Here is a 15,833-nt window from a genome sequence, read left to right on the forward strand (position 1 = left end):
TTTTCTCCTTGACAGACTTTATTAATTTGGAGACTGTTTTCCTACATCCCCTCTTTTTCCTCAGACTAGACAATGCCAATTCTCTTTGTACTATTAGATAATTTTTTTAGACATCCCATCTTTCTAATTTCTCTTCTTTGGACTATTTGCAGAAAATGTTTGTTTCAGAGTGGCACCTTATGCAAGAGTCAGTAAGGAGAGGTGGTGGACACACTGTAGGTTCTTGGTGATTCCTCTTACTTCAGAGGCTCCAAATACTGAAACTGAAGATTGATGTAGTTGTTCTGAAATGTCAGGTAGTCAAAAATTGCAGAGAAACAGAGTTGTTGTGTTAGACCTTACTAGTCTATTTGAAGAGCTGCAAGATAGAGATAGGCAAAATCTAGTTTTAGAAAAGTGATGTTTATTAAAACAAAAAAACCCCACTAAATTTTGAACATAATAATGCCTTTGGTTTATTTTAAGCTTTTCCCTATTTTGAAACTTGCTCATCTATAGATGCTTCTCCACAGTTACAAGGTTTATTTTAATTTCATTTTCTCTCACTAATCACCTGACATCAGGAGTTTGGGTTATATGGAATTAATATGGGCTATATGGAATTAAGAGAGTTTCTGGATATGATTACTAGGTTTTTTCAGAGATGTCAGCTTGATTAGTAAGGAGGTACCAGTATAAAATTTAATATTTGTTTTTTTCTTTTTGGAATAAAACTGTTTTAGTAAAAATCCACATATTCTGCTGGAGGTACTCTTCCTTGCCAATAGCTAAAAGGCAGGGTGGAGTTATGACTCATTGCCAGTATTTCTCCAGGTCCTTTCTGTCTCCCTGTCTGCCCTTTGTGGGGAAGCTTAGGGGGTGACTATAGCTGCAGCTTGAGTGAAGAGGTCATTCTCCACCCATGTTTGGAGGATTGAGTTACCCTCTGTACGGGGAGTATTTTATGACAATGCCCTGAGTTAATTTGTTGTTTTAAAGATTATCTTCTGTGGAAAACCCCTATTTTCCCAGTGCTTGCTTTGCTGCCCTACCAGTCTCTTCAGTTTCTGCTTTTCCTGCTGACATTTTGTATTCTTCTTCTTGTTGCCTGCTTTGGCTGACCTGATCACTTTTGTAGTTTTGCTGTTCTTTTTCACTTCCTGCCCTCCCCCTCAGTTCTGTTTTCTGGCCATGATATATTGCAGTTTCCAGAACAGCAGGAAAGGAAGATGGAAGGATTAATCAAGAGAATCTAAATTAAAAACTATAAAATCTAAAAGCCAGGCTGAATAGCTTAGGATGTATAACCTCACTTTCCAAGTCACTCGTGACAACTGCAAAGCCTCCAATGAAATGGATGGGTGGTCTTGTCTGGATTATCAGCAGAAAAATTTCTACTCCTTCCCCACAGCCCCATCTGGCAGATCCTTTCTGGCATTTGTGATAGGGATGCCAGGACTGAAAGGGTGCATTAGTGGCTTCTCACCCTGTTAAAATGTGTCCTTCAGAGCCACTCCCGTGCCTCCTGGTAGAGAAATATATCTGGCACTGCTCTTTACAGAGGGGTTTGCTTTCATCTTATAGAACATGCACACATCCTGCTGACAGCAACCAGCTTCTCTTTAGGTCAAACAGCATGTGCTCATGTCTCCCCAAAAAGGCACAAATTCAAGTGATACTGAGAAGCCAGGAGAAAAGTTTCCTTGCTCTCCGTCCCTTCATACTTACACTGCCCTTGTTTGTACTGAATGATGGAAAATGCACCTGCCCTGCAGAGGGGAGAGGGGCAAAGGCAGGCTGCATTGAACAAAACCCACCAGGGATGTGGTCCCACTGCCCTGTGGGGACCATCAAAGTGAGGGCTCCTGCCACCTGTGCACATCCCCACCCCTGCCTTTCCAGCCTGTCTAGATCCTTCTCCAGGCTCAGTCTGTCTCTATGGGAGAGCTGCTCCAGCCCTCAGATCATTTTGTGGCTTCCTCTGGAGCTGATCCAGCAGGGCCATGTCCTTCCTGTGCTGAGGACCCCAGAGCTGGATGCAGCACTGCAGAGGGGTCTCACCAGAGCTGAGGGGCAGATCCCCCCCTGGCCCTGCTGGCCACGCTGCTTTGGGTGCAGCCCAGGACACATTTGGCTCTCTGGGCTGCAAACACACTGCCAGCCACGTCAGCCTCTCATCCACCAGCACCCCCAAGTCCTCCTCAGCAGGGCTGCTCTTGATCTGCTCATTCCCCAGTCTGTTCCTGATACAGGGGTCTGCCCTGACCCAGGTGCAGCACCTGGCCTTGCTGACCCTCATGAAGTTTACATGGGATGTTCATGGATGTTCTAGTGGCAGTGCAAAGGTGTTTGCTGCAGGTATCCACAGCACAAAGGAGAAAGGAACTACTGTGTTGTGAAATATTTTTTATCAGTGTAAGTACATCTGTAGCTACCACTTTAATTTTACAGGTAAAACATCACACCCCAGCTGAAGTAGTCAAGCTATTATGGAAACTTTGGATAGAACAGGTCTTAGAAGAATTAAAACCCAGAGGGACTGGCTTAGCTTGAACCACCAAGTTATTCAAACTAACCCAGCTGATCTTTGCCTGGAGCAATTGAGGGAGATCCTTGCCTTTCAGGATGCAGTAGGGATGAGGAAGAGTGTCTGGCATCTGCAGTAGAGTGACAGGTGGCTGAAGACAATGGGAAAGGGACTCTCCCATAAGCAGGTGTATCCACAGGAAGACAACTGTTCAAGGACTGAGTGATGTTAAATGTGTACCAGGTGTGTATAGCTTGTCTTTTCTCAAGGAAATTGTTGCAGGATTTTATGGTGATACATTGCACTCTCTTGAGCAGAGGGGAAGATGTTCCCCTAAATTGTTTGTGGCCCACTGTATAAGAAAGAAACTCTTTCTTGCAGGCCTTAGTCTGTGATTGAAATGAAATAAAAACATTTCTGAGTTCTGCTAGCACTTGGGATCTTAATGCAGTGACCAGTGAACTGCAAATGTAAGTCCTAAGATCAGTACACTATATTTGGATTTTTTTAATGAATAAGGTTAAAAGTGATGAGATGGAGCTGAGGGGCAATGTTTGAAATTTACATTTGCTTTTAGCTCACTTCAAAATAAATATGAATAAATTCATCAGCTCTTCACCCTTTTGTACACCTTGGTGCATAGTGGTTCTGGGTTTTTATTGCTGTGGTGCTTTTACAGGGTTAACATCAGTATCTGTTCACCAGTGGACCACTCCAGAAGCTTTAATAACTCCATCCTCAGAAACAGAGGGATTGTCTTTGCAGTTCACCAGATTATCTGTCTGTTCCTAAGATGAACTAGTGGAATAACCTTTTTTGGAACAGGCTCTTCTTACAAGAGCTTTGGCAAACATTTGACTGGTATTTTTTTTCTCTGTAGCTGTTAAAATGTTGGCTTTGCTCTGTGAAGTTGACAGGGTGCAGTGTGCTCAGTCTCATGTGGCACCTCCAGCTGCAGAATCTTTGGTGTCACCCCCTTGTATGAGGTTGTACCTGCAGAGGAGGGAGATGTACCTCAGCCTCCTCTCCTCCTGTGTGGGCTGTGGGGTTTCTTCAGATTTGTGCCAGGCAGTTCATAAACATGGAGGCAACATGTAATTTCTAGGGCAAAAATTGCTTGAAATATTGAGTTTACTAGTTGTTTGGGTATTTTGTTTTCTGAAGAGTGGGGACTTGATTTGGACTGCTGGTTTTTCATCATCCTTTCTCTGGTGAAAGGTTTGTTATCCTAACTGTCATGATGTCCTTCTTTTCAGGACAGCTTGTCATCTTGATAGGGCCAGTGACATCATGAATAAAGAATGACAAAACTAAAGAAACAGATGAGAGCAACAAAGAAATTGTTCTTTACTCCTAGATAGTACAAATCTGGGTTACATAAGCTTCTTTTGTACAAGGGATGAAGCCATCCCTGGGATACTGCTGGCATCAGCCTTATTTGTCTTTTTCTAAAAGCTGACTGCTCTAAATTTGCACATTCACCTTTCATGTTGTTATGGGCTCCTAGAGTAAGGCATTACAGTTAATGTTTGACTCAGGTGTGTGGGACTGAATATTTGTTTCAGAAAGCAAAGAAACCTTCTCATGTCAATTTGTTCTCAGTCAGCTGCGAAGCCAGATTTTCCAAGCAGGAGAACAGTTCTTTGACTCTTAAAACCTAGTCCATTCTTTGATAAGAAATAGCCAAGAAACTCCAAAAGCTTTTAAAAAGCAACAACTTGTTGCTATTTTTTAAACAAATCTCTTTCAGATACTGACATGGTTTGGGAAAGTAGGCTGAGTAAGTTGAGTGCTGCCTTCTTCATTTTGTAAGTTGAATGGAGGAGAAGTACCACACTACCTTTGCTCTGCAGAGCCTGCTGGGTCTCTACTGAAATGCAGCCAACTCTTCAGCTATGCTGGTATTGGTAATTGTCTGCCTGCCACTGCCCCAGTTTTGCAGCCTGCAAAGGCTGCAGCAGGCAGCTTCACTGGAGCACCTTGGTGCCACAAACAGAGTCCTACAGGGATGAAAGCTCAGATAGCACAATCCTGGGGAGGCAGACATGTGACAAGGCAGTGAATGCATTGCAGCTGTGCCCTGAGGACAGCACAGGGCTGGCTTCCTTCAAAGGCTGCAGGTGTTGGGCTCAGCACCCATTGGGGCAGCTCCAGGGAACAGCAGCAATGCCAGAAGCTGTAAAACAAGCACTAACCTGTTTGAGGAAGAGTGGCAGCCTGCTTGTTGAGATCCTTGTAATACACTCAGCTCTAAAATGGAAGTGTCCCTGTTTGCCATGGGCTGCCATAGCCCTTATTGGATTTTTAAGCTCTTCATATGCATGCAGAGCTCATGGCCATCTTTCTGTCACCTGCCAGCACAGTCAGAGGCTGGGCATACAGATATGGGGATGGACACACACACACACATTCCCTACATACTGCTCAGGGTGTGTGCTGCTCCTGGCCCTTTCCCTCTGACTTCCTATGCACAGGAGCTGTGTTACTCTCAGTTGGTCTGTGGAGGCTCAATTAGCTTTGCCATTGATCCCTGCATGGGATCAAACATGTCTGGCTTCACTGGTGCTTGCGTGTACTTATGAATATGAGCTAGCCAGGGAGCTAATCTGTACATTTTGCACAAAGATGATTCAGTTTAATGAAACACAATCTTAAAGCTGCAGGTGGGAAGCTGTTCAGGCTCTGTGTCTTGCTGGAGCCAAGACAATAAAAGTGCTTGGTGTGTTGAGGGCTTGGATTGAGACCATTGCCAGGAGGAAACTTCATTCAGCTCCTGTTTGGACATACAGAAAACTAGATCAGCTGTGATCAGTGGGGTTTCTTCATAAAAATATTGCACTATAGTGGGCCCTGGTGTGTGGGATATTTTAGTCTGGGGGGATTATTTTCTTTTTTCATTTTTAGTTTGTTTTTGTTTTTTTTTTTTTCCCTCACTGTGTCAGTTGCTGTCATTTTGGTCTGTCTCTGAACATCCTTTAGTGTTCCCAGCTAGCCAGTGTCACTGAACCAGGACTGCAACAGTCTTGCTCCATTAGCTATTACTGTTTGCTGAGACATTAATGTAAATGAGGGCAGTCAGGAGGAGAAAAGCAAGGGGAATTTGACTGTTCCTCCTGTTACAGTTCTACCTGACACTGCATATTTTGTTGTACATCCGGCACAAAGGCAGATTGATAATATAAGATGAAAGGTCTGTGTGACCTCGTGACTGCTAATAATGACTGAGGGACCATTATTTCTTCCTCCTGTGCTACCAGTCTCAGTCCCATTGTGAGTGTTCTTTACTTCAGTGCATTGTTTAAAGACCACAGGTCTGGGCTTCTTTACAAGGCTTTTTTGTAGTTCAGTTTGGTCTGATTGAAACCACATTTTTATACGTGTCAAAACCAGTTCAGCACTTAAAAAGAAATCAGAGTATTGATTGGATCATATTTCCTAAGTGGATGTCACTGGCTAATTCTTTTGTTATACCATTTAGCTACACAGTGTTAAGCAAGTGGTTACTATTAGGCAGTTACACATGGGTCCTATTAATTCACACATTTGGCTGCTTTTTGACTAGTATGTTGCCAAGTAGATTAGAATTTCAAAATATCTAAGTCACCAAACTGTGGGGACCCTTCATTTCCCAAGCAAAAGCTTGTCCCCTCAGGTGACCACAGGTTAGTGTAGCATTGACACGTGAAAGACTTCTGTTTCCTTAAAAAATGGCTTCAGAGCAAAGTAACGTTGGTGGTTTGAGTTTTCCCCCACTCTCATTAGGCTGTCTGCAATTCGAGAAAATGAATATATATGGTTTGCAAAAAGAGCTGAGGATGAAGATGACTTCTGCATGTCTGTCATCTTCCAGCACACATCTCCAGGAGTGAAATGCTCACCTTCTTGCCAAACTTTCTTTCACTCCTTCTAGATCAGCCTCCTTGTCTGTCAGTCCAAGTGAACATCATTTCACCTTTGATGGGTATTGGATTGATCACTGCTGTCATGGCCTGTGATGACCCTTTGATTTAATTGTTCTTTCTCCCAACAGGCTCTGGGCCCTATTTGAAGGTGCTCTGCCCTTTTTGAAGTCAGGTTTATAGGGTGGGGAGATAAAGAGGAGATGATCTGAGGCTGCAGAGCAGGGGAGGTGCAGTGAAGTTGGAGGTGCCTGTTGTTTTAGCCCTTACTCTCTCATGGGCTGTTCTCACTTAGCTCCTCCAGGGGCCTCTGTTCCTGCAGCTCTTTCTGCTGGAAGGATAACACTTCTTTGGAGAGTCAGTAGCTCAGCCAGGGTGAGAAGCAGCTGAAGTGTGGTTGTCTCACAGCCCTGGCACCTGGCCCCTCTGCAGGGATGGAGAGGAGCATGTGCTCCTCCTCTGGGCTTATGCTGCTGCCAAAAACCCAGTGGCAGCAAAAGGAGGATCTTGCAGCCTCTTGGTAGGGGGTGAGAGGAGACATCCCAAGTGATTAGAGGGATGGAATTACACTGGCTCAGGACAGTGCAGTAACTGAAGGACTAAACAGGAAGGCACATTTTATCAAAGGAGTCTGAGCTGTTAAAAAAATTAGGAGCCACTGAGCTAAAATGTAACATGATTTTCTTAAACCCTTCCACAGGAGCATCCGTAAAGTCCTGCTTTTTCTGTTGTGTGAATTTGTTCAATCTGTAAAAACAAAAAACACCCTCACCCACCACAACCCTAAATACAGTCTCTTTATAATTGCTCCATCTCCCAGACATTGCTAACATCTCCAGGGAAAAACACTGTCTTCTTTGCCATCTGTAAAGTGAGTAGTATATGACAGGTATGGCTCTAAAAACTGTAGTGAGAGTACACTCCTCATGCTCTGACCTCTCAGATTTACTCTGGCATTTTTTCCTTTTTGATGTCTGTGGGGCTGAGGTATGAGTGGAGCCAGAATGGAGTTCATTTTCTCTTGTTGGCTGGCACTGTAAAGTGGGCAGAGCTGCATTCTTTTTGCCTCCTGCCCAGCTCTTCCTCAGAAGGGAGCTTTTCTTTTCCCTCTCTTTGTATATTTTTAGTAAACATGCTGTGTTGCAACAGAATAAGCCAATAAAAGTCAAAACTTCCTCTTTTCCAGTCTGTAAACATTTCCTGGAACAATATGCTCTGCTTTGAAATCTTTTCCAGAGAGTATCTTAAGACCTCCCTCTCTCTTTCTATGAGTCACTTGATCAGAGCAGCATTCCCTTTACTTCTGTTCAAGCCACTTCCAGGCAACCTTGTTAAAGCAATGAGGGTTTAGTATATGGGAAAGCACTGCCAGGTTAGCCATTCCCTCAGGATATGCAGCTGTTTACCATCTGCTGGAGCTTCTTGGGAGTCTTTGGGCTCCAGTCCCAGGTTGCAGACTCTCAGAGCAGGAAATTTTTCTTGGACACTGTGTGTTATTCAGAAGGATAAAGTTCGTGGGCACAATTCAGTAGGTTGCACGCTTTTTTACTTTTTATTGTATTACTCCATCTAAAACAAATAAGTTAGCTATTTGCTCATTCTGCCCTGCCAGTAATCCATTACATATTAGACTGTCCTTCATTGTGTAGAATACATGAAAACTGAAGAGGAATTTAAATAATTAGAAGGAAATGAGCTGTCTTTTAAGCTCTCTACTCTTACTTGTTAGGATTGCTCAGGGTTTAGCCTTACAATGGGGCTGTGCCAATAGCAAGCACCACAGGTGAACCAAGTGAGCTGGAAGTTACAGACTGGGAAAACTGGAGCTGTGCACCACATCTGTGCTGGGGAGACCCACAGGTGGCTGTGGCTGGCCCATGGTGGGTGCAGGAGGTGCAGTGAGGGTGAACCACTCCAGAGTCATTGGGAGCCCTGTGCTGCTGCTCCCAGGGAGCTGTGCTTGATCATTGCCTGTTGAGGCTGGCAGGGTGGGCCAAACTCTCCAAGCTCTGCCAGTCCTGAGTGAATACAGAACACAGGGACAGGGCTAACCTGGAGCTCTGTCCAGGTGAGAGAAAGCCTCTGACTGTGGCTGTGGTGCTCATTGTCTAGACCAGAAGTAATCTTCTGCTGCTGTTAGGCATATGTTCTGACTCTCCAGCTGTAATCAAGGCTGATATTTACTCTAAAGGAAATTAGATTGAATTTAACTTTGCAGATTTAAGGAGGTGTTGGGTGAAAAAAGAGCTAAAGCACCTCTGAAGCCTTACACTGATACCTTTCAGAGAAAAGTGCTGGTCATTTAATGGCAGCTTTGTGAAATTGCCCATGTCCATGTTGTAGTGTTTTGTCCCTGAAGTATCACTTCACATATTTCTTCTTACATTACTTGAGGAGAAGGGGTACTCCCTTTTTTTTCTTCCCTCTTCCTTTTCCTCATGTTCATTCCAACCTGACACACTGTGCTGCAGAGGGAGAGGGGTGCTGGCAGGATGTGCCTGTGTGGGGACTGTGCATTTTTGGAATTTATTCTCCTGGTTTGGTCTGAGCCCAGATGTGTGGGTAGTGTATAGAAGACATCCATTTAAGAGAGCTGTGCGTGTGCTTCCCAGACCAATTAAGGGAAAGGATCTCATTTTTTTACCAAGGTGTTTGGCTGAAAGATTTTCTTTCTAATGATGATTTGAAGGCCCATGGGGTTTGGTACTATGATTAATTACACATTAAGATGCCTAGAGCCTCCAAGAAGCATGCAATTATTATTTATTAAAATCAGAATACCAGTAAATATAATGAAGTGGAGCTTTAAATAACATGAGGAAAAAAAAAGTGAAGGACATTTTCTGCTGAACACATGCAGTTCTGCACTGGGCTGAGACTGTGTGGAAGAGTGGAACTTGAAAGGGAGTTTTCCCAAGAGACTCAAATTACTGAAGATCAAGACAGAAAGAAGGAAAGAGACAGAAGAGGTTTTCCTGTGGCTGATGCAGAGCAGCAGTTTGATGTTAGGAGCCCCAGTTCTCTCTAGGCAATGCTGGTCCTAGTGAACATCCTTTCCTTTTCCTGTTTCTGCTCCAGTGTAGCCAAACACCTCAAACATCAGCAGCTTGCACAGCATTGGGGTGCTCCCAGACATGTTCCAGAGACTGGCAGGTGGAAAAGCACAATTGCAAGGAAGGTGCTTTGAATTACTTTGAGGAGCTTTATTATGAATGTCAGCCTTGAAGATTAAAAAAAAACCCCAACAGCTCATCTCCTGTTTTCAGTCTCTTTTTATCCATACTCTAATAATTGAAATCTCCATACTTCCATAATTGAATCACTCTCTCATTTTCACAGAAGTAATGTAAGGGGTGTGACTGAATAGCAGCTTTGAGAAAGTAATAACACTTTATTCTGCTTGATGATCCATCTGATATGGACTTTGCCCTGTACAAGTGTGGCTGTTCCAAGAGCAGTCGAGTCTGGGAAGGCTTGAATGTAAAAACAAATACTTGAGTGCTGGAGAAGCAGCCTGGTTTTTTGTAAATGGCTTTTCCTGCCAAAAAGCTGGTAATAGCATGTTGGCCAGGCATCGTTTCTTTGCTAATTGGAACCACAGGATTTTGATTACAAACCTTAACAATAACAGTACCTCCTAATTTAAGCTCCCTTTTAACTTCCGTGGTGTGAGTTCTTGCTGGAGTGTTTACTGGTGCAGGCTGCCTGTATTTGTTCCCCTTTACATCCCTGGGTCCCCTTGTTTTACTCTTCAGATTTTACATCCTTTCATCATCTCAGTTATTCTGAGCACCCAAGTTCTGCATGAAGTGACATTTAGTGAGAGTCTGAGATTGATGTCAGCGGTCTGTGCAACTTTCTGCAAAAATGTAATTCACTCAAAAGAGACATTAGTAACTAGGTTAGGATTGCTGCTCTTTGGCACTGGATAGCATGTTGAGTTCATATGGTGCTTTTTTGGAATTTTTTTTCCAAAAGCTGATAGCATCGATATAATTATGGATACATCAATTCTGTGATATTTTAGTGCTTTTGACCAGGTAAAGGAAGATGTGCCTTAAGTTGGTGCTAGATCTCTAGACAGAAATTACTTTAAAAAGCTGATGTTTTGAAGTCCTAATTGAATTTTAGACTCAAAAGATCACTGAAAAATGTGAAGTACACTGGATTTTCAGATAGCCTGTCCTAAGACATAGTGGACTCGGGGAAAGTTCTTAATCATTTTATATTCAGATGTGTTCATTGGGCATGTTCTGATAGAAAGTTTTTTCCAGCAGGCAATGCCAACTTGAAATTGGAGGAGTCTGTGACACAGAGTTAGTGACAATGCAATTTTGACAGCCACCAGCCAGCTTCTTTAGAAAATCCTCTCTGCAGTGTCTCTGCTGTATCCCCACCCAGCTAGCAGTCACAAGGGAGCCAGGAGCAGGGAAGTCTCAGGTCTGTCCTTGGTAGTCTGGCCTTGCAGCACCTGGGCTGTGGCTATGATGAGACCCAGGTGGCTGGATGCTCTGAAATGAGCTTAACTTTACTGAAGCTCTACTCATCCTATATCCTTGAGCATTCCTGCCCCTGCTTTCCAAGGCTCAGGGATCTGTAGAGGATTTTTCAAGAAGTGCTGGCATGAAATGCAGGTGTTGCTTGCCATGCCAAGCATTGATTCTGCCGACCTGCTCTTGTGGTTGTGGCAAGTTATTTAACTTGGACCTTCAAGTCTCCATCAGAATGTTTGCAGTAGGTTCAACAAAAGCATTTTCAAGCAGATTAAAATCAATGTTCCTTTCTTCACCTGTGGGCTGTGCAGTACCACTGTGTGCCACACTTGCTCTCTCTCCTTACAAGTGCTGTGAAAATACTTCAGTAGTATTTCCACTTAGCAGTATCAGCCTCTAGTCTCTTGTGTGGCAGCAAGTATGGAATTAATTCCATCTACAGTAGCAATGATTAACACACACCTCCCTCCACAGACCCACTCCACAAAAAGAACTGGCATGGCTAAGACACTGCCTGTTACAGACAGTACAGAGATTTCTGCCTGCCACTGGCTTGGCTCTCAGCCTTTCCAATTAATTTTCCTAGGCTGTTTTGTGTAAGAGACTGCTGCTTTGAGGTGGTAAGTTTTAAATAGGCAAAATGGGAAGATGAGTAGAAGTGCTCGTGAGGGTTTCTTTACTTTGCTTTTTGGAAACCTGTGATACCCTGAGTTTGGGATGTAGAAGCCACTTGTACTTAACTGAGCAAAAACTTAGTTAACTAGTTGTACTTTCAGTCTGTCAGTGAAGAGGGATCCACCAGTCAGATTTGTGCTCAAGTCATCCATCCATGTTAACTTGAGGTGATCTCTGCTCCTCTGGCTGCATTTCTTTAATCATGTGTGTTTGTCAGCAGAGCCAAAAGAGGAATGTCTCTACCTCAGCTAAAGCAAGGGAAAGGAATGAAGCTTCTTTTTGCTTCTCCTGAGGCTTCCATGGGAATATCTGAATGGTACCAATCAACAGCTTCGTAATGCTGGCAACAGCAGCTGGGAGAGATGACATGCCAATGTGGGACCTGACACCACCACCTTTTCTGCCATCAGAGCTAAAAAAATTCTCATTTTTAACTCTTTGGAACAAATAGTATGTTTTAATAGCCATTAATTTGTAGCTGACACCTTCTCTCAGTGCCTCTGACAGCATGCATATTTCCTTTGTAGTGTCATGCTGCTTCTGTTTAGAAGCTAATAATACAATTTTCATAGTTATTACACAGACTGTTTGGCTCTGAGGTTTCCTAGGAGTATAAGCAGTGCCAGAAATTCTTAGTGGAAGCTTTGGCAAGCTTTAAGTGAATGACATTCATTGGTCACTGTGCTGATGAGGGCTGGGATAGGGAAGTGGCCAAGATACCTTCAGAAACTTCAGTTAAATATTCTGATGTTTCATGTTATGATAACTTATGATAACTTTTTCTACTGGTAACTATTCCCCTTGCCATAGGTATGGGAAGGAGGATTATTTGGAGCGTGCTTGGCCACTGTTATTTTTTTGTGATATCTCTTGTCTGACTGACATAGGAGTTCCACATAAATTTGAGATTGCTTTGAGCCTCAAGAGCTATAAAAACACAGTGCAGATACATGGACAGAAAATATGTTCTGGTAAAATTTACATCCTTGCCTGATGCTCATCAAGTATGGGAGAACTTTAATTGCTCATGTTCAGGTTGAGAGACTTAAGTCTTTTCCCCTCCTCAGCTGTTACTAGAAGCCACGAGGAAAGTTGCAGAGGCACACACTGGGAAGTTAGGAAATGCTGTTTTGTTTTTGCACTATAGCTTTAATTACCAGAATTGTAGCAATTATGGCATGGAAAATTTCAGGCAGAGAAGTTTGAACCGAAAGCCTTAATAAGCAGCCGAAAAACTACACTGTGAAGGGTTTCTTTCTGCTTCTAATGACATGTTATTGGATCCCATATGCTATATCAAATCTTACCATATCTTTGGCTCCCTTTCCACACACTAATTAACATAAATACTCCCACTCCTGCTTGCTTTGTAGCTTTGTCAATTTTGGGGGCAGTTGGGCAGCTTGGATTGTGGCAGTGTGTGGCCATCAGAGGGAAAGAAGTGTTTTTTGAATAGTTTTATTTAAATGCCTCTGAGGCTGTAGACTTCAGCAAAGAGGGGTTGCTTCTGATGAAGCTGCAACAGGTCACTCACTTTGCCTGGCAGGTGACAGTTTGTTTCACTACTGAATTACATACACAAATTCAACTCATGTTCTGGCTGAAGCTTTGATCATTACTGTCCCACCTTTCATGAAAATAATTAAAAAAAAAATCAGCCTGATAGTCCAAACCTGGCTGCAAATCCAAACTACAGCTGAAAAGGAGGTGAGAGAGCAGCTGTGAGGCATATCCATGGATTTTTACAAACATCTGATGTTTGCAGTATAAAGAGCACTGCCAAGGACGTGGGGCACAGAAAATCCACTTGTCCTTGAGGCTGCCTAAGGAGCTGTGTGCAGCAATTGTCCACCACTTTGGCAGGTTCTGGAAGTTGCAGTGAGAAGTTTCCAAGGCTTGTGGGACCTGCAGAAGGTGGAGTGAGCGTGAGCAGCTCCCGCTCTGCAGCAGCTGAGAGCGCCTTGGCAGCTCCAGTGCTGCTATTTCAGATTCTGTGGGTGGCAGGGAAACAAGCAGGAATTAGGTCAATTTAGCTCTTGCTGCTGCTTGGGAAAGGGACGAGCAGCTGCTGAGGCTACTGCAGGAGTTATTCCCTCTAGAAGAGCAGACAAAAACTGAAGCTGGGGGTGGGGATGGGATGCTGAGCTGTGATGTGAGAGGGAGGGAGAGCACCTCTGGAGATGTCTGGACCAGAAGTGGGTGTTGCCTCAGGTGCATGGGACATGCATAGGCTGCACACACCTGTAAATAGCTCCAAGCATTAGTAACAGCATTGTCTTGCATCCTGGAAAGGGAAGAGGAAAGATGTGTTTAGTCTCTGCTCTGCGACTGCCCTGAAAACGTTTCCTCTTTCCTTACAGTCCTCTGTTAGTAGTGTTCAGGCAGGGCTAAAATCTGAATTTATGTAAAGACACAGATGTTATTTGATTCTGGTTGGATCCTTGGTAACTGAGAGGACAGAGAAGGAGTTGGATTTCTAGCTAGGGCACATGCAAAGCTACCTGCAGGACGTGCTCTCTGCTGGGCATTACAGGGATGCTGCAGTGCTTATTGACAGGGCTGTGGCCCTTTGGGAAGGGGCAGGTACCCTGAATAATACCCTGCATGGAGGCAAACAGGCTGCATTTGTTTACATTTTAGGGTGATTTAATATTTTGTTTTCTCCCCCTCATCCACCCAGATGTGTTCCTTGGTGTGGGCTCAACAAGCCTGCAGAACCACCTCTATCAGCAGGACTGGAAGGGCACTGCAGCAGGTGGGGACAGGCAATGGGCAAGGAGGAAAGAATGTGGCAGCACAGGGAGCCTATGGGACTGCCCAGCTCTCCTCTGAAACTACAGCCTAAGAGGGAAAGATTGCCTGTGATAAATGTAAGATTTCTCTCACCCACTTTAGAAATAGTAGCTGAGAAAAGATCTTGTCTGGAGCTTTGCAAAAGACTAAACCCTTACTTTCATTTGCTGTCTCCCAGGTGTCTGCTAAGGGTGCAGTCAAGCATCCACCATATGTACAGCCACAAATGCAGTGATTTTGCTAATAGCAGAAGCCTAAAAGAAAGAGGGCTTGCTCTTCAGTTTTGTAATCCATTGACTTTCAGACATAGTCAATTGGTGAAACAAAACACTCACAGAAAGTCTGGGTTTACAGAAGGTGAAAATCTGCCACCAAGAATGGTAATGTTGTTTTAATTATGCCAGGGCTTGAATGAGGGTTGCAGTCAGACTTTCTGCTCTGCACTCTGGGGCCTGATGGGTGCCAGAGTTATTGTCTCCTAACGTCTCACCCGCTCCCAGCAGCTGCCAGGCTGCAATGAAGTTACATCTGAGTCACTGGCTCCCAAAAGGATGACAAGTAGGTTGTGTGTAGATGAATAGGATGATGCTGGTCCTCCCCTGATCCTGCCAGCTCAGGTCTGGACTCGGGCCATAACTGCAGGGTAAATCCAAAAAATGCTGCTGGCTGTTTAAGCGAGCTGGTTGGCTGGGGAGAGGGGGAGAGAACAAGGCATGCAGCTGAAAAGAGAACTGGGATGCCAGCAGAAGAGCCACTGGCCCTGGTTCAGCAAACAGAACGGATCACTGGAAAGACACAATGGGCCTTGTCTGGGAGAGGGGGATGTCTCTTGTGGGGACTGTGCCAGGCAGAATAGCTGCTGCTGACGGGGGTCACTGGTCTTTGTGTGCTTTGGTCCTATTGACATGATTAGTTTAGTGACACTGTGAGCCACTGAAATTGTTGTGTGAATGTGGAGAGGTAGATGCTTTTGGGTTTTTGGTCAGTTCGGTTTTCGGTTTTGCTCTTTCTTTTTGCTTAGACCAGTAAAACAAACTTTTGGTGTTTTGGGGCAGATATAGGTGGTGAGCCTGGCTGAGGTCTGTTTCCCACTAGGGGCCCACTCTCCAGGCTGGATTAGTTCCTGTGGGGGAAGACAGCTTGTGCCTGTGGCTGTTTTCCAAAGGCTGCTGGTGGTGAGCACAGGAAGCCATTGCTCAGGTGCATGGCAGTACAGGTGACTATAATGTACAGTGAGAGGATTCCTGTGATCTGTTTGCATATCTTGACACCTCACATTGCTGTTGTGATGGCTTTTGACTGCCTCCAAGGAGAGATCTGGGCTCCACTCTTCCAGGTGAGCCAAATAATGCCCAGTTTTGCAGATTGCTGAGTTTTCTGCCTTATTAGCTTTCTTTCCAGACAGGAAATATACTCAAGGCTTAAGCACATAAGTCCTCATTTTTCATGCTTAATACTGGCCTGTTT

General features: G+C 44.2%; 1 protein-coding gene across 1 annotated transcript in view; it reads left to right on the top strand.

Annotated features, from left to right (window-relative positions):
- Positions 1–15,833, top strand: part of NHS (NHS actin remodeling regulator) — a 242,136-nt gene that overhangs the window by 43,634 nt on the left and 182,669 nt on the right. The window lies entirely within an intron of this gene.

The sequence above is a fragment of the Erithacus rubecula genome (genome assembly GCF_903797595.1).
Source record: "Erithacus rubecula genome assembly, chromosome: 1".
Lineage (NCBI taxonomy): Eukaryota > Metazoa > Chordata > Aves > Passeriformes > Muscicapidae > Erithacus > Erithacus rubecula.